Raw genomic sequence first — 24,306 nt, 5'->3', positions numbered from 1 at the left:
AAAAGAGGAAATACCAGAGATCAGATTTATAACATCATTGTTAACCATCATCATAAAAATATCCAAAGTTCTTCTAATCAAAGAGGATCCCAAGGCTGCTCTTAACCATGAGCTCAGCTGATATACCAGTTTCTAACACTCTGCAGAGGTTGCACACTTTACCCATGAGTCATGATCCCTTTCCAGCCTAGGTTGTACAGACCCGATCTTCACTACCAAGGTGAATGGCCAGGGATACACTATGTAGCCTTTACAAAGACTCCCCTGGTGCATAGCTGCTCGTTAGGTTTCGCCAGTCGTACAAACACAGTACACCTCCCCAAGGTGGGTGACTAACAAAACCCAAATCGAATGAACATCTGCACCCCAACCTTGGCAAAGCGAGCAATACGCCCCGACCCCCATTGACGGCCCTCCGGCAAAGCCAACTACACCCCCAGGTTCATCTAATTAATCAGCTAAGGGCGTCCCATTCCACCCTCATGGTTGCACTGTTATCCCGGGTGGTCACTCCATGAAAAGGTCCTTATGGAGAGGTACTCAGGAAAAAGGCCTGAGCCCCCTAGAGTATCACAAGGTCATCAACATACACTACTACATATATGACTATTTAAGACACACCATTAAAGACTCATATAAGTATATTTTATAGAAGTGTCTTATATCATACGATGTTGAGTAAGATAAGACATTTTTTTGGAAATCCGTCTTAATTGGAAAAGTTTTTTGAGACAGTTACGTCGTAAAAAATGTCTTATATTGATTTAAGACATATTTTTATTATTAACTGTCTCAAATAAGGATAGTATTTGAGTCATCCCTACTTTAACAACTATCTTAGATGGCAATGAGTATTTGAGACACTTCTATGTATGAAACCATCTCAAATAAGAATACTATTAGAGTCGTCTAGACTATAAGAACCGTCATAGATGTTAGTGAGTATACTAGACACTTATAAATATGGAACCGTCTTCACATGATAGTCTAACAAGATGTATATGAAAAATATAGCAAATAGTGAAATCACCCTGAGTTGATGATATATACAAATCGCTATCATTTTGTTTCCATCCCGCGACGCCTTCTCACCATACACACCCAATGTCTCCCTCGGGAACGACCGCCGCCGCCCAATAATCATGGACTCTGAACCCCAAGAATCGCCACCGCTGGAGGCCGTCTCGTAACACCCCAGGTGTTTATTGTCGGCTCGACCACGAGTGCAGACTTTAACACGTGATAGCGGTGAATAAAATGGACACTAAATTTTAATCATCTTCGTCTATCACGATTTTGATATCGTGTCTATCTCCATCTGTCTAAATTATCCTGATTTATTTTGCAAAAATTCAGACTTTAGTAATCTTTCGAAACATTGAATCCAATATCATTTGGGTTGAGCCATCGACGTCTTGCCTCAAACTCTAAATTCTTGAAATTGGATCTGGTTCATAAACTTTGTTTCAAATTCTTTCACACTTGCGTTGCACGTGTCTCTCTGTGGCCTGGCATCGTGGCGCGTGGCTGGTGCTAACCGGTGCCTGGACAACGCACAACCTCTCGCCCACGTGAACGTTGCGTGACATCGATTTCGAAAGGATCACAATTTCGATGCGGTATCAATTTCGCGTATTTATTTCACGAAATGTTGAGCCTTGTGTCTGTTTTAAAATTTATCGATTAAGCGAATACGAATTTGGAACCTCGACCACTCTTGTGATTTTTGACCCGAGTAAATTTTATTAGATGCTCGGCGACAAGAGTATTGATGCAAGATAATTAGAGCCGATATTGAGTATGCATAATTAATCTGTTTTCCTGCTCAGACTGTGGATGGATTATCGGTTTCGAATCAAATCAAATAAAGCATGGTCTTAATGTATCGACCCTGATGTCGTTCGATTTGATCTATCGACATCTCATCTAAATCTTATCTCATGTACTGTCGAACGGTTTCGCAGTGATCCGATTCAATTATACCCTGGTCAGACCCTAATTTTGATTTTAATATTTTTATGTCTTATTTGGTTGAAGAAAATGGGAGAAGAAAAATCAGAATTTGTAATTATCTCTCCACCGTTTAATCTTTTCTCCTTATCCCCACACGTCTTCTCCCTCTCCCTAGATCCTTCCACGCCGCCCTCCCTCAGCTCATTCCCTGCCGCCGCTCATCTGCTGGCCTTATCTCACTGCCGCCCAACCATTTTCCTCCCTCAAACTAGCACACAGCCTCAACTCCTCTCCCACCTCACGCACGTCTCTCCCAGTCGTTCCTTCATTTCTCTGGCTCGTCCTTCTCCATGAGGTCGCGCCCTGCTGCGCCGTCGTGCTGGTCGCCGGCTGAGCCCCCTTCAGTGCCTGACGCCGCATCTCCCTGGTGCTCACCTCTGTTTCCCCCTGCGTTGGTCGACCTCGCACTCCCTCCCTGCTCCAGATTTCTCCATGGCCGCCCCTTTCCTTGCCCCAGGTGGCGAGCTCGCCCCTGCATTCCTGCTCGCCTAATCTCCACTTCCCTGTTCCAGCCACCTCCCATGGACGCCAGCCCTCAGCCATGGATGCCGAACCCCCTCTCTTTAGTGCCTTTCTTTGCAGCCCCTGCGTCCCCGTGCGTGTAAGGTGTTTGTATAAATGCTCAAGAGGAGTGTCGTGTCGTGGCCAACCCTTTTGGCGTCGTCGGATGTTTGATGTTTTGCGCATCCCGTCTACGACGCCGTCGACCATCGGTGAGGATTCGTTCTTGCTTTGTCATTTCATCGATCGACGTCTATTTGCTAATGTGAATTGTGTTTATGTGCCTATGTGTGTTGAGGAGCGAAATCCGTGAAATCTAGGTGAAGAAGAGACGAAGCACTAATGTGAATTGTGTTTATGTGCCTATGTGTGTTGAGGAGCGAAATCCGTGAAATCTAGGTGAAGAAGAGACGGAGCACGTCGTCGCCATGGTTGCAGCTTTGCTTTTGTCGTCGTGGAGCCTCCACCAGTGCCGTGTAGCAGTGAGCCCCTCGCTAGTAGCCTGTTGTTTTTCGCATCCCTAGTGCTTGATAAAATGTTGAACCGTTGTGTGTCGTTAATCGCAGCCACCATCGACGTTGTGCCTCGCGCTTCACCAATGCGATGAAATGTTTTAGTTGTGTGAGATAATATGGTTGTCGTTCAAATGAAAAGTAGAATTAATCTATAGATGTGATTAGAAAGTGCCAAGCACATGATAATTATAGGAGTAAATTGAATACTTGCTGTTTGGACTGTGTTCAGTTTTAGTATGCAGGTAGTTTAGGGAAGTAAACCATGTTTTCTGTAGAAATGTTATATAGGAAAGTTGTAGATCACTTCTTTATCTTGCTTGTGTAAAAATTTCATGACCACAGGTTTAGTAGTTTAGGAGTTATGATTTTTCCAAGTACAGTATACGAATCTGTTCAGATTCTGTACAGATTTCAAAAACTGTCTTGTTTGATTAAGTTAAACTGAGAATCAGTTCTTAGTAATTATAAATAAGTTGCAGTACTTTTCTTAAGTTTTCCAAAAAAATTTGGATCGCCCTTTTTGGTGATCTATAAATTAAGTTAGTGATGTTTGAGTTAGGATATCTGAATCTGTCCCAATTTGGACAGTAGAGCCTTTCTCATGTTTTCTGACCTTGATATATATTAAACTAACCTGGGATGTTCATAAATAAATTGTAGAGAATTCTATTAGCTTTCTAAAAAGTCTAGGATCACCTGATTTGGATGCCTGAAACTCCAGTTATGATTTTTTTAAAGTAAGTAGTCGAATTCTGTCCAAATCTGAATAGAATTTACGTCTAGCATTGTTTGACCATTCTAAATGTCAAGTCTCACTGTGATGATAATACAAAAGTTGTAGAGGACTTCTTATGCTTTCTAGAAAGTCTTAGTTCACGATTTTTGGATGAATATTTTGTAAGTTATGAGCAAAACCGCTGACTGCTGTACTGCTGTCCAAAATATTTTGTGGCCATATGAAGCGTTTTTGGCTATGTGTTCTTATGAGATGATTTTTAACTTCTGTTCTTAACTAACAGTTCAGGAACAATGGAACCAAAATACATGACATTTTCCTACTTCACGTCTGGATGCCATCCAATTAATATCTTCTCTGCGATATTGCAATGGAAGGTGTAGATAGATGCAAGTATACATTCAATGTTCTTATAATAGAGGAAAGGCATAGCTGCAGATGGGTTTGATGTTTTATCTTTTCATTCATGCATTTCATCCCATGCGCATAAACAATTTCCAAGTAGCTTGTGTATCCAAACTTGGTTCTTTTGTTCACTCAGCCAGGTTGTACTGTCTCATTCAGAATTCGGATTTTTCAGCCATTAACCCACATTTTCTATTGGATCGTTTTAGATTCATTTGTTTTATCTATTAGACCGTACTCTATATTGTTTCATTTGAGGACATTTCAAATGGTTGTTGCAGGTCAATATGTGATAGATGACTAGAAGAAAATTATAAAAGGATGTTGAATAAGATTGTGCTTATTTTCTCGTGACGAAGGTTTTTTCTATGCTTAGGGACTGCTCTTATGTGTTATTGGTGCTATTCCGCTTGTACAGCCAATGAAATAGGTCCTACTACACAAGGTACGTACACGAGGTATAACTGAATATGGATGATTGATTGTTGCAACTGTGTTTGAGATGTCTTTGTTTTATATTAGAATGGAAATGGCTCCTAATACATAGGCAAGGCATGGGTTGTGGTTATTCTGAAAAAAGATGCTAGAATCTGTTAGCACAAATTAAAACCACTTGTTGGTCTGTGTAAACGTTTAAATATTTTTGGGGAATAAAATACATTTCACTTTTGTACAGTCTAAATAGTGTTGCACTACATAGTACATACCGAGTAGGACATAGACAATGTTTGATAAATTCTATGAGAATGCTTAATTGCAAGATATGCAATGATGTAATTCTTGCTCCAGTCCTAATGAACCAGTTGTTCACAATAGGCTAAACCATCAGAAAGTTAACTACTAACTACAATCAAACTATTTTTTACGAAGCAGTTATTATTTTGTTACAACTTTCAATACAGAAGACAAAACACATGAAATTTGATAAATGTAATCCTCACATTTGAACCATAGTATTGCAGTACCACAAGAATAGTTTCATTTTATCTGCAAAGTCATTCCTTATAGTTGTCAATGAACTATCATGCGAAGATAGAATAAGAACTTTGTGATTGCTTGTTTATTTATGAGATTCAATAAGAGCGTTACTACAAAATATTTGTCATATCTTTTCAATTTTCTTTCTTGTGTAATCATGGCCTAGATGTTTAGATTACTGATTAGCAGTTTTTCTATGCATTATTTTGAGTTTGTAGACAACAGACATTGAGTGTCTTTTGATATTAATTTTCAGGTCAAAGGTCAGTTTTGTGGAAAACATACAATATGTGTGACACCCCAGTGTCACCTAGGGTTTCTCTTAAAAAGCCAAACCAAGAACCATTATTTTATGTGAACCAAAGTAAGCATGAGCATCAAATTAACTTAAGTAATAAAGAATTCACCAAGTATATACTTAAATGTGTCATGATCAAAACAATTGAGTCTTTGAAAAGATAAGAATGTGCAACCCTAATTAAGAACCCTAAGTGAATCCCATGAACAAAATTCAAGAAAATAAGAAAAAGGGAATGAAAAGTTTAAAATTTTGAGTTGAGCCAATTATATAAGTTAAAGTATATTTGATAAGCAACAAGAAAGATTGAGGAAGCTTAGCCAAAATAATCCAAATAAAACCCCAAATCAAGCTTCTTTTGTTGGGACTCATTGGGAATTCTGAATTTCAGAATTCTGAAATTCAGACCTTGAGCCAAAGATCAGGGATGTTCACCTTGATCCCTAACTCGAATCCTAATGGCCCCATTGACAAAATTGTGTCTAACTAACCCCTCTGTCGTGTGCCAGAAGATGGCATTGGGACGCGAGCCCTAGACACGACAAAACCTTGGATTTGCCTCGGGTTTAGGCAGGGAGACAGACCAGATTTCCTGGCTCCATATCTCTGCAACCAGTAGGCAAAATCCTATGGCACCCACACAAGAATGGTAGCTTGTAGGGAGGAGAAGAGGTTTCGTGCACTGACTAAGGCGAGAGCAGGCTCGGATGAGCGACCACACGCGCCAGAGCTTGGGCAGAACGCACGGGCACACGTGTTCGACCCTGGTCGGCACGCCAGAGCTCGCCCAACCCGCGCGCGCGCTCACCCCGGCGTCCGGTCAAGTCCGCCGCGCGCCCACGCCCTCGGCCGTGCCCGCCCGTGCCTATAAAGCCTCCCCGGGTGCACCTCTCTTCGCCCCGCACTCACCCTCACCGGCCAGTCACCGTTCCTTAGCTCCGGCGAGCGTATTTCCGCCCGCCATTGCCGCCAGAGCTACGGCCGCCGTGGCCAGCCCACTCCAGCCACCCTCCAGCCCAACCAGTGCTTCGGCTAGCTCCGCCAGTAGCCCGTGAAGCTTGCCAAGCCCTCGGACCCGACCGGACTTCACCGGAGGCCCGAGATCAACCTCACCGGACTTCGGTCTTCCGCCGCCGCGCGTGGACCGAGCTATCCAGTGAGTCTCCGCCCGATTCCTTTCACTCATGTCTTCTCTGGCAACCCGTGGACCTCCCTGACCTATTTGATTGAACTATCTCGCCGTGACCAGGCCGGTCTCCTCGCCGCCGACGAGCATCCCCGCCTGCGCGCGTGGACCGACCGACTCCGGCCATCTCCGACGGCGTTCCGCACACCGTTGTGATCCCCGCGACCTCCCCTTCGTCCTCGACCACTTCACCGGAACAGTCTCGCCGCCGGTAAGCCCCTCCGCCCTTTTCTTCACCGCGGCTACTGTTGGAGGTAGAAGAAGGACCTCGGGTTAGGTTTTGTAGAACCCGAGGGGTTTTCTGTAATGTCAGCGACTCATGTGAATAGTAACCTAAGGACTGATTCGCGAAGGAAACTTAGAAAAACCGTCAGGGACCCCAGTGCAAAGTGGTTTTCCATTTAATCAATTCTGTTATTCTTTTAAAATAACCAGAGAACTTAGAAAATCCATAACTTGATGAAATCTTAATGAAAAGCTGTCAAACCAATTTTGCTAACTCTTGAATATTATGACCCTTCATTTAAAAATAGTGAACCATATGCTTTCTGTTCTAAATTTTAGAGTTTAAAATTAAAAACAGAAACCCCCTAAACCTTGTTTAATTAAGGAAAATTAGTTTTTCTTTTGTGCTGAGCTTAAGAAAATTTGTAGATGCTTATACTTTAATTAGACACTGTTTAAAAATAGTAGGAGCCCCAGCATTAGAGATTATGATGTAGTTATTCATTTAAAGCCATTTTGTCCAAAACTTAGAGAAAATCAGAAAAACATTAGAAAATGTTGAACAGTGATTAGCAATATTTTTCCTAGTTTACTTATGCAACAAAGAACCTAGGAAAAATGCAGAGACCATTAATTAGGACCAGTTTCTAATTAAGATGCTTTAATTAGCCTTATGTAGACTGAAAATCAATTATTAGAATTGCAAAACTATAACCAAAGTGGTTAACAAAAATCCAGTGAACTTATAACCACCAGAGCCCCACTACAAAAATACAGAGCACCCCAGCCTAACTTTTTAAGTAAGGAAAATAAATACAAAGTGGTAATAAGGCATTTTCCCAATAAATCATAAACAACCTCAAATAATGTGACATTGGGCAACCAAAAATTTGCTAAGTTCATGATGAGATAAACCACCAAAGAAAAATACAAACCCATGAAAAAGAAGTGAACCCATGCCTTTTGCTAGTAATTTGTGAGAAAGGCCATTTGACTTAAATAATGCAAACCACCCCTTCCCTTAAGCAAAAAGAAGCCAAACTTCAGAATGATTGCTCTTGCACAAAATACCAACTAAGAAAAATAAGAACTCTAGTTGTTTGATGTTTTTCAAGTATAGTGGTAGTAGAAAGCACCCCTTTGGCTAGAAACCTTAAGAAAATCTTAGGGAAAGAATTAAAGGGTATTAATGACTAGAAAATTGTATCAAGTCATGTTATGACACCTAAAAGCCAACAAAAATAAGTTTTAAAGAATTACCCACTGTTAAATAATAGTTGTAGTTCAAAGTACCCCTTCTGCCCTAAAATTTGGTAATTTTGTCCAGAGAAAACCATTCACTTTCTGAACCCCAAATTTTGAGACAGAGAATCATACACCAGTAACAAGCCACTGTAATTTTTGCAGAATTTTTGGAATTTTATAAAAGCAACTTGTAGTTCAAACCTACTCCAAAACATTAAAAAGAATAAAAGAAAAGAGAAGAAGGAATAAACCTCATCCCATTAAAACTAACCCAATTTACCAAGTATACCACTAAAAGGTTTTACATAAGTAAGGTTAACTTGTTTAAATTCAAAAGGACCATACACCTGTAAAGTTATAATTTCTAAAAGCACATATCATATCATGCATATATCTTACGCATTGCATTCATTAGATTGTAATCTTGCCGACGGAGAGTACGTGCTCATCCCCGAGCAAGGACCTGTCCAAGAGGAGGACCAGGAGCAGGCTTCAGAGGCTGCTATTGAGGATCTCCCCGCAGCCCCAGCAATTGAAGGCAAGCCCCGGTTTTATGCATAACCATGTTATTATATGCTACTTTACTACACTTAATGCTTGTAGGACTGTAATGTGCACTTAAGTGTAGGAGTTGCTTGAAACCTCTAGTTGCATGAACTTAGGATTCCTTTTGAGATGAATACTAGTATGCTAGGTCGAGTAGCTGCTTGCTAATCAGGATCTCGGTAGAAGTCGAGTGATTTTTCTAGCACTCGCGCGAGGTCAGGAATTGATTGTATTCATCTTGATAACGGGATCTATGTTGGTCTATGGACTTGGATCCAGGGAGGATGCCTTGTCCATGAGACGGGAAAAATGAATTAAGGATTAATGTGTGGATACCTGAGTCAAGCTTTTGAACGTACTAAGCACATGCCGGCAAAAATGGTAACCGGTAAACCTAGTACCTGAGTGAAGCCGGGCGTGGACTTTATCCCTCATGCGACCTGAGACAGGGTCTCCCATGCTAGCTATGGTGGGTACAAGTGCGGTCACTGCACGGCGGCAGCCGGGGTTAGTGGAGCATTGTATGCCAAGGCGGTGAGGCCTGGACGCGAACGGGGAATCGATGGGGACGGTTGTCATGTGTGGGGTCGGAGTACCCTGACATGCCGTGTGTTTAGGTTTACCTTGCAAGGTTAAAACTCGAATTCGAATCGTCTGCTTCTCGCAGCTAATGAGACTGCTTGATTCCTTGTACTGCATCGAGTAAGAAGTGAAATGTGGATTACATGAGATAACTTGTTGATTGAGCTAATTGCTTGTTACCATGTATGCTTAGAAGGAGCAAATCTAGCTGAATTAATGATGGTAGAAATTGAAAAGCTAAAAGTTGATTTTAGAAACAGCTAGTGCTTTTGGCAAACCAAACCCCTCAGCCAAACAGCTGCATAGTCTAGAGGTAGAGGAGTAGACTCCTCACACCGGTTAAGTCTAGCTGAGTATTAGTATACTCAGCCTTGCTTGTGGCACCATTTTTGCAGGTACCATGCAGGATGTAGTTGATGGTGTGACTTGGCCTACCACCCTGCCACCGGGTTGGACGGTCGAGTGGGATGTTGCTCCGGCAGGAGAGGAGCCTGAGGAGTAGTGGGCTAGGCCTTGCCCATTTCCTCATTACCGACGACATCGATTATCCGCTGCACTTTATGTTGTGAACTTTATTTGCTACTCAAAAACTCCGATTTATGTAATAACTCAGTACTTAATTTGAGGTTTCCTGTTTTATTGTATTTCTTCTGTGACTCACCTTCGAGTGAGATTGTGGAATTTGATCCTGGTTAAGTGGCTCTATCAGACTAGATCTGAGGGACTGACGGGTTATTCCGATTTAAGTGTGTTACGGCCCCTGAGGCGTGACTTAGGCACTTAAGCTGGAATAATTCGGGTAGTTCTGCCACAGCTGGTATCGGAGCAAATTCCACCATAGATGAGGACAATAAACCATGAATACCAATTTTCAAAATCTAAAACTTGCCTAGAAACTGTTACGGATCGTCAGGACTAGACCGCTAGACCTAGGACGAAAGGCCTTAGGCATAGAGGGAGAAATAGGTGGCTAATTAATTAGGCCCTGTGGGCCAATACTTATATTTTAGGATGCCCTAAAAAGGCACCCTATTTTCCTTTTGAGAGGCAACGTTTCTTTCCGCATGCATGCATTATAAAACACAAAGAGGAATTAAAATTGAGCTAACCCCTTTTCTTCGAAATCATCCGGGCTCTCTTTTTCTTTTTCCTTCCACCATAATCTTTATCTTTGATTCCCTTCCGCAGATGAATTCACCCACCCCCGCCAGTGGAGGAGATTCTCGTTTCAGTTCTGACTTCCTTTCTCGCGATGGCTTTCCTTCCATCTTGTGGGAAGTGCTTAACTCCGCCGGTTACCCTACGCCCCCTTTGTACACAGTGCAGTTGTATGAGGAGCATCGGGTACCTCGTTGTCGGGTCTGGCTAACTTTGGAGGCTCATCCCCTTCAGCCGGGTTGGCATTCTCTTGACTCTGAGACGATTGGACTCAGGACGGACGACACCGTTGAGGCAGCAGCCATGAAGACTCTGACGACTTTCTGTGGCTACCATCCCCTGGAGATGGTGATGCACCCCTTGGGACTCTTCCCTGCTGAGAAGAAGGATGATCCCATGTGGTGTAACCGCGTGAGCCATGTGAAGGATGTGTGGGCAATGTATCCTGACTTGGTTGGGAGGGTCACTGTTCAGTGCATGAGTGCGCTGTACCGCCTTCAGGCCCTTCAGAGCGATGCTATGACACTTCTTGCTAACACCGCTCAGGCTGCCAAGCTCACCCTCGACAGTCGGGAAGATTTTGTGGTCGACCTATCCACAGAGTTGGTGGAGAAGGATCTGCAGGTGGAGAGGCTGAACCAGCGTATCACCACCCTGGAGCAGCAAGTGGAGATCCGAGATAACACTATTGATGTCTTGGAGAACCAGCTTCACGACGTGCAGAGGGAACTTGAGGAAGCCAATGACCACTTGGACATGCACCACCTGGAGATGGAGGCCAATGAAGCAGGAAGCGAGGGAGAAGAGGCTCCCGAGGAGCTAGGACCAGCCCCTGGTGCCAATGGGACTACCTCCGCGATGCCCCCTTCACCCGTATCCAGTGTCGCTTCCACCGCTCAGGGTTAAGCAGTCGCTTTGACATTTTTAGGCGGATAGAAACCTATGCGAGCTTAGTAGTATCACATTTTGGACTAGGCTTGTGGGTACTTCCCCTATTTAATGTAACCCTGTGAACTTTTGATGTCTGTGGGACCCTTGTCACCATGTTATCTTCATTTCGAACCTAATATTATGATTATGGCATTTTCCTTCCATATGAGATGATGTCTTGTCGTTCGGAAATATGAATTGGGATAACAATGGCGACAATCTCTGTTTTCAGATGGCAGCGAGGCAGCGTCGCGGGCAAAATGAGCAAGCTCCCCCGCCACCTCCTCCAGCTCCCACAGTGCAGGAGCTGATGGCCCAGCAGAATGAAATTCTGCGACAGCTCTTGCAGCGCCAGCCCCACCCTCAGCATCATGGTGGAGGCCAGCATCAGCGACCTCCGGCTATGGCAACGTACCAGGAGTTTCTGAGCACGCAGCCGCCCTTGTTCACCAAGGCAGAGGATCCGTTGGACGCCGACGTGTGGCTTCGCGTCGTCGAGTCCAAGTTTCCCCTCCTCACAGGAGACTGCCCTGATGAGGCCAAGGCTCGCTTCGCCGCACAGCAGCTTCGCGGCCCTGCTCGGACTTGGTGGGACCACTTCCGTGCTATGCTCCCCGCTGATCGTGAGGTATCTTGGGAGGAATTCAAGACTGCCTTCAGAGGACACCACATTCCAGCTGGCATTCTTGATCGGAAGTTGAACGAATTCCTGGCCCTCAATCAAGGAACCCGCACGGTACTGCAGTATGCGCAAGCCTTCAACGACTTATGCCAGTATGCAGGGTATCATGCTGATTCTGATGAAAAGAAGAGGGATCGCTTCCGCAGGGGTCTCAATACCAAGCTGCGGGAACGACTCAACACTGTCCGGGCTGATAGCTTCAATGAGTTGGTCAACATGGCCATCTCTCAGGAGGATTGCATTGTTGCTCACCGGGCAGAGAAGAAGAGGAAGGCACCAATGGCAGCACCATCCGCTCAGGCTTCAGAGGTTCCGGATTGTTTCTCACAATCAGAGCAGGGGTTTTCAGCAGCAGGCAGGCAGATGGGTGATCAGGCCACCTCAGCAGCAGCAGCAGCCGGCACCCAACCGCTATCCAGCTCCCGCCCCAAGAAACAATCAACCTCCGCAGCAGCAGCAGTTCCGCCAGGGCAATGGGAACAAGTGTTTCACTTGTGGCAATGTGGGCCACTATGCCAAGAATTGTCCCAGGAACCAGCAGAGGCAGATGCCAGCACCAAATCAAGACAAGGGAAGAAAGCAGAAGGTGCAAGTCAGGCAAGGGAAGCTCAACTTCACTGCTCTAGAGGAAGTGCCGGAAGGAGCTCCTATCATGACCGGTACCTTTTCAGTTTATAATCAACCTGCTTTAATTCTGTTTGATTCTGGTGCATCTCATAGCTTCATTAGCCAAAAGTTCAGTGCTAATTGCAAACTGCCATTCTCTCACTCAAAAGGGTCATTCATGATAGTCACACCTGGGGGTAAAATTGCAACTAATCAATTAAACCAAAGTGTGCCTATTCAACTGGGAAGCCACATTGTCAAAACCACTCTTCTTGTGTTGGGATTGGAAAATGTGGACATTATTCTAGGAGAAAATTGGATGACCTTGCACCAAGTTGTGCTTGATATAGCCAGTCGTACCGTGGAAGTTAATTCTCCTTTCTGCGGGAATTTCACTTTGATTCTGCCTAGTCAGGGTTCTTCTCAGTCATGTGCTTTCTCTATGACGGAGTTACCCCTGAAGAAGATCCCAGTGGTCTGTGAGTATGCAGATGTCTTTCCTGATGAATTGCCAGGGATGCCACCGGATCGGGATATTGAATTCGCCATCGAGTTGCAACCGGGAACGGCCCCAATTTCCAAGAGGCCCTACCGAATGCCACCCGCTGAGTTGGCAGAGTTGAAGAAGCAGTTGCAAGAGTTGCTGGATAAGGGATTCATTCGCCCAAGCACTTCGCCTTGGGGATGTCCAGCACTGTTTGTGAAGAAGAAGGATGAAAGCTTGAGGCTGTGTATAGATTACCGCCCTCTTAATGCGGTAACTATCAAGAACAAGTATCCTTTGCCTCGTATTGATGTTCTCTTTGACCAGTTGGTCGGGGCCAAGGTGTTTTCCAAGATAGACCTTCGCTCTGGCTACCATCAGATCAAAATACGAGCAAGTGATATTCCGAAGACGGCATTCTCAACCAGATATGAGTCATATGAATTCTTGGTGATGTCATTCGGGCTGACAAATGCACCAGTATATTTCATGTATCTGATGAATTCTGTTTTCATGCCGGAATTGGACAAGTTCGTGGTGGTTTTCATCGATGATATTCTGGTGTACTCAAGGAACGAAGAAGAACATGTCGGGCATTTGCATGTAGTGCTTCAACGTCTGCGAGAGCACCACCTTTATGCCAAGTTATCCAAGTGTGATTTTTGGCTAAAGGAAATCAAATTCTTGGGTCACACTATCTCTCAGGCTGGAATAGCTGTTGATCCTGATAAAGTGCAAGAGGTGATGAACTGGAGGCCACCAACGACTGTTCGCCAGATTCGGAGTTTTCTGGGATTAGCTGGTTATTACCGAAGATTTATTCCGGACTTCTCTCGAATTGCGAAGCCTATTACTGAGTTGCTGAAGAAAGAAGTCAAGTTTGTGTGGAGTCAGAAGTGCGAAAATGCCTTCCATGCATTAAGGCAGCATCTGACCACCGCCCCAGTATTGGCGCAACCCGACAGCAGCAAGCCTTTTGATGTGTATTGCGATGCCTCTGGCACCGGGCTAGGTTGTGTCTTGATGCAAGACAACCGAGTCATTGCTTATGCCTCAAGAGCACTCAGGCCTCATGAGCAAAATTATCCTACTCATGACCTTGAGTTAGCAGCAGTGGTTCATGCATTGAAGATGTGGAGGCACTATCTAATGGGAACCCACTGCAACATCTTCACTGATCATAAGAGCCTTAAGTACATTTTTACTCAGGCTGATCTCAACATGAGGCAGAGAAGATGGCTAGAGCTGATCAAGGATTATGACCTGGAGGTACATTATCACCCAGGGAAAGCTAATGTGGTAGCAGATGCCTTGAGTCGGAAGTTGCAATGCAACTGTATTCTGATGGATTCTCATGATAACACCTTGTGTGATGAGTTGAGCAAGATGCAGATTGAAGTGATTCCTTCTGGTTCTTTGTCTCACATTGCTGTTGAGCCAGCTTTGCAAGACCAGATTATCATGGCCCAGCTCAGTGACAAGGGAGTGCAGATTATCAAGAAGAATCTCCATCAGAAGGTCGAGAAGTATAATTGTTTCCGCCAGGATGAGAAGGGTGTGTTATGGTTCAAAAACAGATTGGTAATTCCTAAGGACCAGGATCTCAAGAAGAAAATTTTGGATGAGGCTCATCTCTCCAAATTCTCTATGCATCCGGGAAGCACCAAGATGTACCATGATTTGAAGCTTTTGTACTGGTGGACCAGAATGAAGAGGGAGATAGCCCAGTATGTATCAGAGTGTGACACCTGTCAGAGGATAAAGGCAAGCCACTTGAAGTCCGCTGGAGCTTTGCGACCACTGTCTGTACCTTCGTGGAAGTGGGACGACATCAGCATGGATTTCATTGTGGGTCTACCCAACACCTCTCGTCATCATAATTCAATTTGGGTTATTGTGGACCGATTGACGAAAGTGGCGCATTTTCTTCCTGTGCACACCACTGATAAGGCTCAGAAGTATGCAGAATTGTATATTGACCGGATCGTGTGTTTGCATGGATTACCTCGGACCATTGTTTCTGACCGAGGAGCCCAATTTGTTGCCAGATTTTGGGAACAATTGCAAGAGTCTTTGGGAACCAAGCTAATCAGGAGTTCAGCTTACCACCCACAGACTGATGGTCAGACGGAAAGAGTAAACCAGATTCTGGAAGATACGCTGAGAGCTTGTGCAATCGATTGTGGCAAGAACTGGGATAAGCACCTCTCCTTGGCAGAGTTTGCTTATAACAATAGTTATCAATCCAGCCTAAAGATGGCACCTTTTGAAGCTCTCTATGGAAGAAGGTGCAGGACACCACTCAATTGGTCTCAACCTGGTGAAAGAGAAGTTTTTGGACCTGATTTGGTGACTGAAGCCGAAAGGAAGGTCAAGCTAATCAGGAAGAATCTAGAAGCTGCTCAGGCCAGGCAGAAGAGCTATCATGATAAAAGAAGGAAACCTCTCCAGTTCGAGGTGGGAAGTTTTGTATACCTCAAGGTATCACCCACCAAGGGAGTGCAGAGGTTTGGGATCAAAGGCAAGCTAGCCCCTCGTTACATTGGACCTTATGAGATCATTGAAGCATGTGGACCCGTGGCATACAAGCTGAAGTTACCTTCAAAGATGTCTGCCATTCACAATGTATTCCATGTATCTCAGCTGAAGAAGTGTATTCGATTGCCGACTGAGATCATAGCAGAGCCAGAATTGGAGATAGAGCCAGATCTCTCGTACCAAGAGTACCCCTCCAAGATTCTGGATTGCAAGGAAAGATCAACTCAGGCTAAATCGATCGAGATGTTCAAGGTCCAGTGGAGTAATCACTCAGAGGAGGAAGCTACTTGGGAAACCGAGGAATTCTTAAGATCCAACTTCCCCGATTGCCTACCTAAGGAAGCTGGTATGTAATCACCCCCAACCCCTCCTCCTGCCTTTCGAATCTAATTTCCAAAAATATGATCTTAATTCAGAATGAAGTAACTATAAAGTAAAACTTAAAAGGACTTCCTTCTGAAGTTGCAAAGAGAATGACATTCGAAGAGCAGTTTTGCCCTAATAATAACAATCCCCACCCTTTTCCTATCAGTCTCACCCTTCGCTTCACCTCGGAAGGACTCTGGCCCGAATCTCGGGACGAGATTCCTTTTAAGGGGGAAGGCTGTGACACCCCAGTGTCACCTAGGGTTTCTCTTAAAAAGCCAAACCAAGAACCATTATTTTATGTGAACCAAAGTAAGCATGATCATCAAATTAACTTAAGTAATAAAGAATTCACCAAGTATATACTTAAATGTGTCATGATCAAAACAATTGAGTCTTTGAAAAGATAAGAATGTGCAACCCTAATTAAGAACCCTAAGTGAATCCCATGAACAAAATTCAAGAAAATAAGAAAAAGGGAATGAAAAGTTTAAAATTTTGAGTTGAGCCAATTATATAAGTTAAAGTATATTTGATAAGCAACAAGAAAGATTGAGGAAGCTTAGCCAAAATAATCCAAATAAAACCCCAAATCAAGCTTCTTTTGTTGGGACTCATTGGGAATTCTGAATTTCAGAATTCTGAAATTCAGACCTTGAGCCAAAGATCAGGGATGTTCACCTTGATCCCTAACTCGAATCCTAATGGCCCCATTGACAAAATTGTGTCTAACTAACCCCTCTGTCGTGTGCCAGAAGATGGCATTGGGACGCGAGCCCTAGACACGACAAAACCTTGGATTTGCCTCGGGTTTAGGCAGGGAGACAGACCAGATTTCCTGGCTCCATATCTCTGCAACCAGTAGGCAAAATCCTATGGCACCCACACAAGAATGGTAGCTTGTAGGGAGGAGAAGAGGTTTCGTGCACTGACTAAGGCGAGAGCAGGCTCGGATGAGCGACCACACGCGCCAGAGCTTGGGCAGAACGCACGGGCACACGTGTTCGACCCTGGTCGGCACGCCAGAGCTCGCCCAACCCGCGCGCGCGCTCACCCCGGCGTCCGGTCAAGTCCGCCGCGCGCCCACGCCCTCGGCCGTGCCCGCCCGCGCCTATAAAGCCTCCCCGGGCGCACCTCTCTTCGCCCCGCACTCACCCTCACCGGCCAGCCACCGTTCCTTAGCTCCGGCGAGCGTATTTCCGCCCGCCATTGCCGCCAGAGCTACGGCCGCCGTGGCCAGCCCACTCCAGCCACCCTCCAGCCCAACCAGTGCTTCGGCTAGCTCCGCCAGTAGCCCGTGAAGCTTGCCAAGCCCTCGGACCCGACCGGACTTCACCGGAGGCCCGAGATCAACCTCACCGGACTTCGGTCTTCCGCCGCCGCGCGTGGACCGAGCTATCCAGTGAGTCTCCGCCCGATTCCTTTCACTCATGTCTTCTCTGGCAACCCGTGGACCTCCCTGACCTATTTGATTGAACTATCTCGCCGTGACCAGGCCGGTCTCCTCGCCGCCGACGAGCATCCCCGCCTGCGCGCGTGGACCGACCGACTCCAGCCATCTCCGACGGCGTTCCGCACACCGTTGTGATCCCCGCGACCTCCCCTTCGTCCTCGACCACTTCACCGGAACAGTCTCGCCGCCGGTAAGCCCCTCCGCCCTTTTCTTCGCCGCGGCTACTGTTGGAGGTAGAAGAAGGACCTCGGGTTAGGTTTTGTAGAACCCGAGGGGTTTTCTGTAATGTCAGCGACTCATGTGAATAGTAACCTAAGGACTGATTCGCGAAGGAAACTTAGAAAAACCGCCAGGGACCCCAGTGCAAAGTGGTTTTCCATTTAATCAATTCTGTTATTCTTTTAAAATAACCAGAGAACTTAGAAAATCCATAACTTGATGAAATCTTAATGAAAAGCTGTCAAACCAATTTTGCTAACTCTGGAATATTATGACCCTTCATTTAAAAATAGTGAACCATATGCTTTATGTTCTAAATTTTAGAGTTTAAAATTAAAAACAGAAACCCCCTAAACCTTGTTTAATTAAGGAAAATTAGTTTTTCTTTTGTGCTGAGCTTAAGAAAATTTGTAGATGCTTATACCTTAATTAGACACTGTTTAAAAATAGTAGGAGCCCCAGTATTAGAGATTATGATGTAGTTATTCATTTAAAGCCATTTTGTCCAAAACTTAGAGAAAATCAGAAAAGCATTAGAAAATGTTGAACAGTGATTAGCAATATTTTTCCTAGTTTACTTATGCAACAAAGAACCTAGGAAAAATGCAGAGACCATTAATTAGGACCAGTTTCTAATTAAGATGCTTTAATTAGCCTTATGTAGACTGAAAATCAATTATTAGAATTGCAAAACTATAACCAAAGTGGTTAACAAAAATCCAGTGAACTTATAACCACCAGAGCCCCACTACAAAAATACAGAGCACCCCAGCCTAACGTTTTAAGTAAGGAAAATAAATACAAAGTGGTAATAAGGCATTTTCCCAATAAATCATAAACAACCTCAAATAATGTGACATTGGGCAACCAAAAATTTGCTAAGTCCATGATGAGATAAACCACCAAAGAAAAATACAAACCCATGAAAAAGAAGTGAACCCATGCCTTTTGCTAGTAATTTGTGAGAAAGGCCATTTGACTTAAATAATGCAAACCACCCCTTCCCTTAAGCAAAAAGAAGCCAAACTTCAGAATGATTGCTCTTGCATAAAATACTAACTAAGAAAAATAAGAACTCTGTTGTTTGATGTTTTTCAAGTATAGTGGTAGTAGAAAGCACCCCTTTGGCTAGAAACCTTAAGAAAATCTTAGGGAAAGAATTAAAGGGTATTAATGACTAGAAAATTGTATCAAGTCATGTTATGACACCTAAAAGCCAGCAAAAATAAGTTTTAAAGAATTACCCACTGTTAAATAATAGTTGTAGTTCAAAGTACCCCTTCTGCTCTAAAATTTGGTAATTTTGTCCAGAGAAAACCATTCACTTTCTGAACCCCAAATTTTGAGACAGAGAATCATACACCAGTAACAAGCCACTGTAATTTTTGCAGAATTTTTGGAATTTTATAAAAGCAACTTGTAGTTCAAACCTACTCCAAAACATTAAAAAGAATAAAAGAAAAGAGAAGAAGGAATAAACCTCATCCCATTAAAACTAACCCAATTTACCAAGTATACCACTAAAAGGTTTTACATAAGTAAGGTTAACTTGTTTAAATTCAAAAGAACCATACACCTGTAAAGTTATAATTTCTAAAAGCACATATCATATCATGCATATATCTTACGCATTGCATTCATTAGATTGTAATCTTGCCGACGGAGAGTACGTGCTCATCCCCGAGCAAGGACCTGTCCAAGAGGAGGACCAGGAGCAGGCTTCAGAGGCTGCTATTGAGGATCTCCCCGCAGCCCCAGCAATTGAAGGCAAGCCCCGGTTTTATGCATAACCATGTTATTATATGCTACTTTACTACACTTAATGCTTGTAGGACTGTAATGTGCACTTAAGTGTAGGAGTTGCTTGAAACCTCTAGTTGCATGAACTTAGGATTCCTTTTGAGATGAATACTAGTATGCTAGGTCGAGTAACTGCTTGCTAATCAGGATCTCGGTAGAAGTCGAGTGATTTTTCTAGCACTCGCGCGAGGTCAGGAATTGATTGTATTCATCTTGATAACGGGATCTATGTTGGTCTATGGACTTGGATCCAGGGAGGATGCCTTGTCCATGAGACGGGAAAAATGAATTAAGGATTAATGTGTGGATACCTGAGTCAAGCTTTTGAACGTACTAAGCACATGCCGGGAAAAATGGTAACCGGTAAACCTAGTACCTGAGTGAAGCCGGGCGCGGACTTTATCCCTCATGCGACCTGAGACAGGGTCTCCCATGCTAGCTATGGTGGGTACAAGTGCGGTCACTGCACGGCGGCAGCCGGGGTCAGTGGAGCATTGTATGCCAAGACGGTGAGGCCTGGACGCGAACGGGGAATCGATGGGGACGGTTGTCATGTGTGGGGTCGGAGTACCCTGACATGCCGTGTGTTTAGGTTTACCTTGCAAGGTTAAAACTCGATTCGAATCGTCTGCTTCTCGCAGCTAATGAGACTGCTTGATTCCTTGTACTGCATCGAGTAAGAAGTGAAATGTGGATTACATGAGATAACTTGTTGATTGAGCTAATTGCTTGTTACCATGTATGCTTAGAAGGAGCAAATCTAGCTGAATTAATGATGGTAGAAATTGAAAAGCTAAAAGTTGATTTTAGAAATAGCTAGTGCTTTTGGCAAACCAAACCCCTCAGCCAAACAGCTGCATAGTCTAGAGGTAGAGGAGTAGACTCCTCACACCGGTTAAGTCTAGCTGAGTATTAGTATACTCAGCCTTGCTTGTGGCACCATTTTTGCAGGTACCATGCAGGATGTAGTTGATGGTGTGACTTGGCCTACCACCCTGCCACCGGGTTGGACGGTCGAGTGGGATGTTGCTCCGGCAGGAGAGGAGCCTGAGGAGTAGTGGGCTAGGCCTTGCCCATTTCCTCATTATCGACGACATCGATTATCCGCTGCACTTTATGTTGTGAACTTTATTTGCTACTCAAAAACTCCGATTTATGTAATAACTCAGTACTTAATTTGAGGTTTCCTGTTTTATTGTATTTCTTCTGTGACTCACCTTCGAGTGAGATTGTGGAATTTGATCCTGGTTAAGTGGCTCTATCAGACTAGATCTGAGGGACTGACGGGTTATTCCGATTTAAGTGTGTTACGGCCCCTGAGGCGTGACTTAGGCACTTAAGCTGGAATAATTCGGGTGGTTCTGCCACAATATGTTGGTATCTTCAATAGTACAAGATCATGTACCACACGTCGACATCAATATTGACTAATTTCTTTCAATAGGATGGGAGAATGTTTAATGCTTCTTCAGATACTATTTCTTGGTCTGTCAAATCTGCTTGACCCAAATGCAAGTTTTGCTCAAATGTGGCAAAAAATGATTGTCTCACCAATTGTTAGCACGTTTGCTTCCAGCAAAGTTGTCCAGAGAAGGTAAGTTCTTATGATAGATGAAAAATCTAGCATTATTCTATCATTTAAATATCCATATGACCTTTGTGATATGTGACGATGTGAGGTATTCAACCATGTCTAACTACTAATTATTGCCTTCTCCTATTTGTTGTATAGGAAAAGATGAAATGAAACTCAAATTTTAGTGGTCGCACAAGTGTGGAGACAGTTGATGACCAAGTTTTTCAATTAGTATTTTAGTTTGAATTTAGAGTACACATATGTATGAGTTATTTGACAATGCTTGTTTATGAACATATGTATGAGTTATTTGACAATGCTTGTTTATAAGAGATTGAATGATACCTATCTATATTATATTAATTATAATGTTATTAAATAAATGTGTGTATGTATATTTCTCTTTCAAATTATTATAATGTGTTATCTCAAAATGATTATAAATTGAAGAATGTACTTTAAATCTTAATAAGAGAGTTTCCAAAACGTCTAATATCAGTCTCCTAAATAAGACTCCTAAATAAGACGGTTACTAAAACGTCTAATATCAGTCTCCTAAATAATATGGTTTTTCTATTGCAAACGTCTATTATTAAAGGATATTCTAGTCAGTTTCATAAATACTTTGAGACTTATAATGTTTGTATTCTCGACAGTTCTTTAGAAGGAGTGTCTTAAACAAAAACCTAATGTAAGACAATTTATCAGACAAAATGACTTAAATAAATATCTTTTTAGACGGTTATAAATTAAAAATTGTCTTATATAATATCTTTTAAGACGGTTTACAACCATCTTAAACGAGAGATTTCTTTTGCGACTCCATCAAATTTGGACACTTCATAAGCGTCTTAATAACTAAAAATTAACTGTCTCATATAGCATGATCTGTAGTAGTGACAATCAGGATAACAGTATCGTATCTTAAATGTTCACATCATATTCATTGATTAAAGTTAAGCAAAAGCAAGATGCTAACCATGATAACCCAAAAGGAAAGGATATGGTAGATACAAAGCTAGTCAATCCTTAGGCTTAAGTAATGTAATGCGGGACAGTGAATTGTAAAGTATGTAGGACATAATAGGTAAGAGGACACTTGCCTTCACCAGGTTGTTGCTCAGGAAGGTCTCCAACAACACACTCAGGAACCTCGGACTGCTCGTTGTCTAAATAAAGCGAGCATGCACTCAATACATTTGAAAAGTACAAATGAACAGCACACCAAACATGTACAAACATAGGAATACATCTTAAAAAGACACAATACTACATAAGGGATAATGAGATCAAAGTACAACATAAACTGTAATCATAAACTAACTTCATTTGGAAATAGATTATTATTTCTCTAAGTGTTACTCACAAATACATAACGTAGTTCAATTTATTTTATTGTGACCTAAAAATTAGAACAGAGATGAATTCATGTAATATACATTATTAATCTCACAAGATTAGGCATGTTTTAATCTCTAGGGTTTTCCCTTTTTTATTTTATTAAATACACCAAATATATACATATACTAGTTAATAGTTATCCATAAAATTAGGAAGCACAAGGTGTAAATGGAACTAATTTATTTGAACAAAGAATAATACTATGAACATTTTGCAATTTGAATAACTAAATTTGGAGTTCATATGCAAAAGATATGAAATAAACAAGTTTGGGAATTCAAAATATGAAATTAGGTCTAATTCTATGAATATTTAAAAGTCCAGGGTTCAATCTGCAATAATACAGAGGCCTGCGCGCGAAAACCAGGGACGACGGGTTGATTCTAAACAAACCGAGGGTCTCTTTAATAAAACTACCGCGCGAAGGGGTATCGGGTGATTCTAACCGTTAGATCAGAAACCGACGGCCGAGATTAGATCTGCGACCGAGGGCGCGCGTGCGAGTGGCCGAGCGCTGACAGGTGGCCAAGGGGTGTCAGTGACAGAGGGGGAGGGCGCACTGATCGAGCGGGCCCAACGCCAAGGAACACGGGCGCTGACAGGTGAGCCAGGGGCGCAGGGCGTGCGTGCGCGAAGCGGTATCCGCGATCTGGGCCATGCGATCAAGACCGGACTGAGGGGATCAGACTAGGGAGGGATGAACGGTTGTGGGCAGCACTGCTCCTCTCTGCGGCGGTGAGGTCGTCGGAGTTGAGGCAGGCGCGTGCTAGGGTGGTTCCGGGGACACCGGAGTTGGGCAGAGAGGGAGAGAATGCCACGGTGAACTCAGTGGCGGGGAAAAGGCCATGAATCCGCGGACAGAGGGGGAAGAATGGCAAGGAGAAAGCCTCGGGCGGACCGGAGGAACTCCGGTGAAGGATTCCGGCCACGGGGAGGGGGCTTGAGGCGCGCTAAGGCTTGGGAAGGCTTCAGCAGAGGGAGGGGTACCTTAGGGACTCACACCGGGGCACTGGACCGGGCTAAATTGGTCGACCACCACGTGGGCGCGGCGGACCTCCACGGCCGAGAATCGGTGATGCCAAAATTGGCCAAGCACAGAGTGAAAATCGGGGAAATTAGACACGGGCAAAGGTGTCTCACCTCGGGGCGGAGCTTGGGGTGGCTTGGCACGGTCTCCAGCGAGCTGGATGGCCAGAGAAGCGGGCGCGGGTCTCTGGCGGCGTTTGGCGGCATGGGCTGAGCGTGAGAGAGGGCGGAGCTGTCAGAAATGAGGCGGTGGAGTGAGTGCGGGCTCTTGCGGGGCTCTAAGAGGGAGCAGGGGCGCGTGGGTCGGCGCCGTGGCCAAGAATTCCGACGACGTGCGCGAGTGTGCACGCGCCGGTCCACGGCGAGGGCGGAACTGACAGGGAGGGTCCACAGCGCATAGAGAGAGAAAAGGGGCGCACGGGCAACGACTCAGCGCCTGACAGAACGGGCCCGCGGGGCAGAGAGAGAAGAGGGACGCGCGTGGGCGAAGCAACTGGCGCCGACAGGTCGGCCCCAGCGGGCAGAGGGCGAGAGAGAGAGAGAGCGCGTGGGACAGAAAGCAGCCGCTGACAGGCGGGCGCGCGGCCTGGCTAGGCCGAGCTGGGCTGCTGGGCTGGTTTTCCTTTTTCTTTTTCTCTGGATTTTCTAATTCCTTTTTCTGTTTCTTTTCTATAGGGTTTTCAATTCCAAATTCAAATTAGGTTTCAAATTCAAATAAAGTCAAACATGTGCAACACTTCAAAGAATATTTTAAGCTTAGCATGATGCAACATGTCATGACCCATAATGTTTTAGAAAAAAATAAATAATTAAATCCCCCTAACTTTAAGCTAATTC

General features: G+C 44.1%; 1 long non-coding RNA gene across 2 annotated transcripts; it reads left to right on the top strand.

Annotated features, from left to right (window-relative positions):
- The first annotated feature begins 2,168 nt into the window (after positions 1–2,168).
- LOC103638561 (uncharacterized) lies at positions 2,169–21,425 on the top strand. 2 transcript variants are annotated; one of them, XR_004852656.1, is made up of 4 exons: positions 2,169–2,996; positions 4,547–4,615; positions 20,911–21,060; positions 21,199–21,425. It is a non-coding gene; the product is annotated as an uncharacterized lncRNA (long non-coding RNA). The 2 variants fall into 2 exon arrangements; XR_002264923.2 differs by lacking the exon at positions 2,169–2,996 and adding an exon at positions 3,695–4,142 and having other exon boundaries at positions 4,452–4,615.
- Positions 21,426–24,306: the final 2,881 nt, after the last annotated feature.

The sequence above is a fragment of the Zea mays genome, chromosome 9 (assembly GCF_902167145.1).
Source record: "Zea mays cultivar B73 chromosome 9, Zm-B73-REFERENCE-NAM-5.0, whole genome shotgun sequence".
Classification (NCBI taxonomy): Eukaryota; Viridiplantae; Streptophyta; class Magnoliopsida; order Poales; family Poaceae; genus Zea; species Zea mays.
The sequence above is the reverse complement of the archived record's forward strand: the minus strand, read 5'-3'. Positions and strand labels throughout refer to the sequence as shown.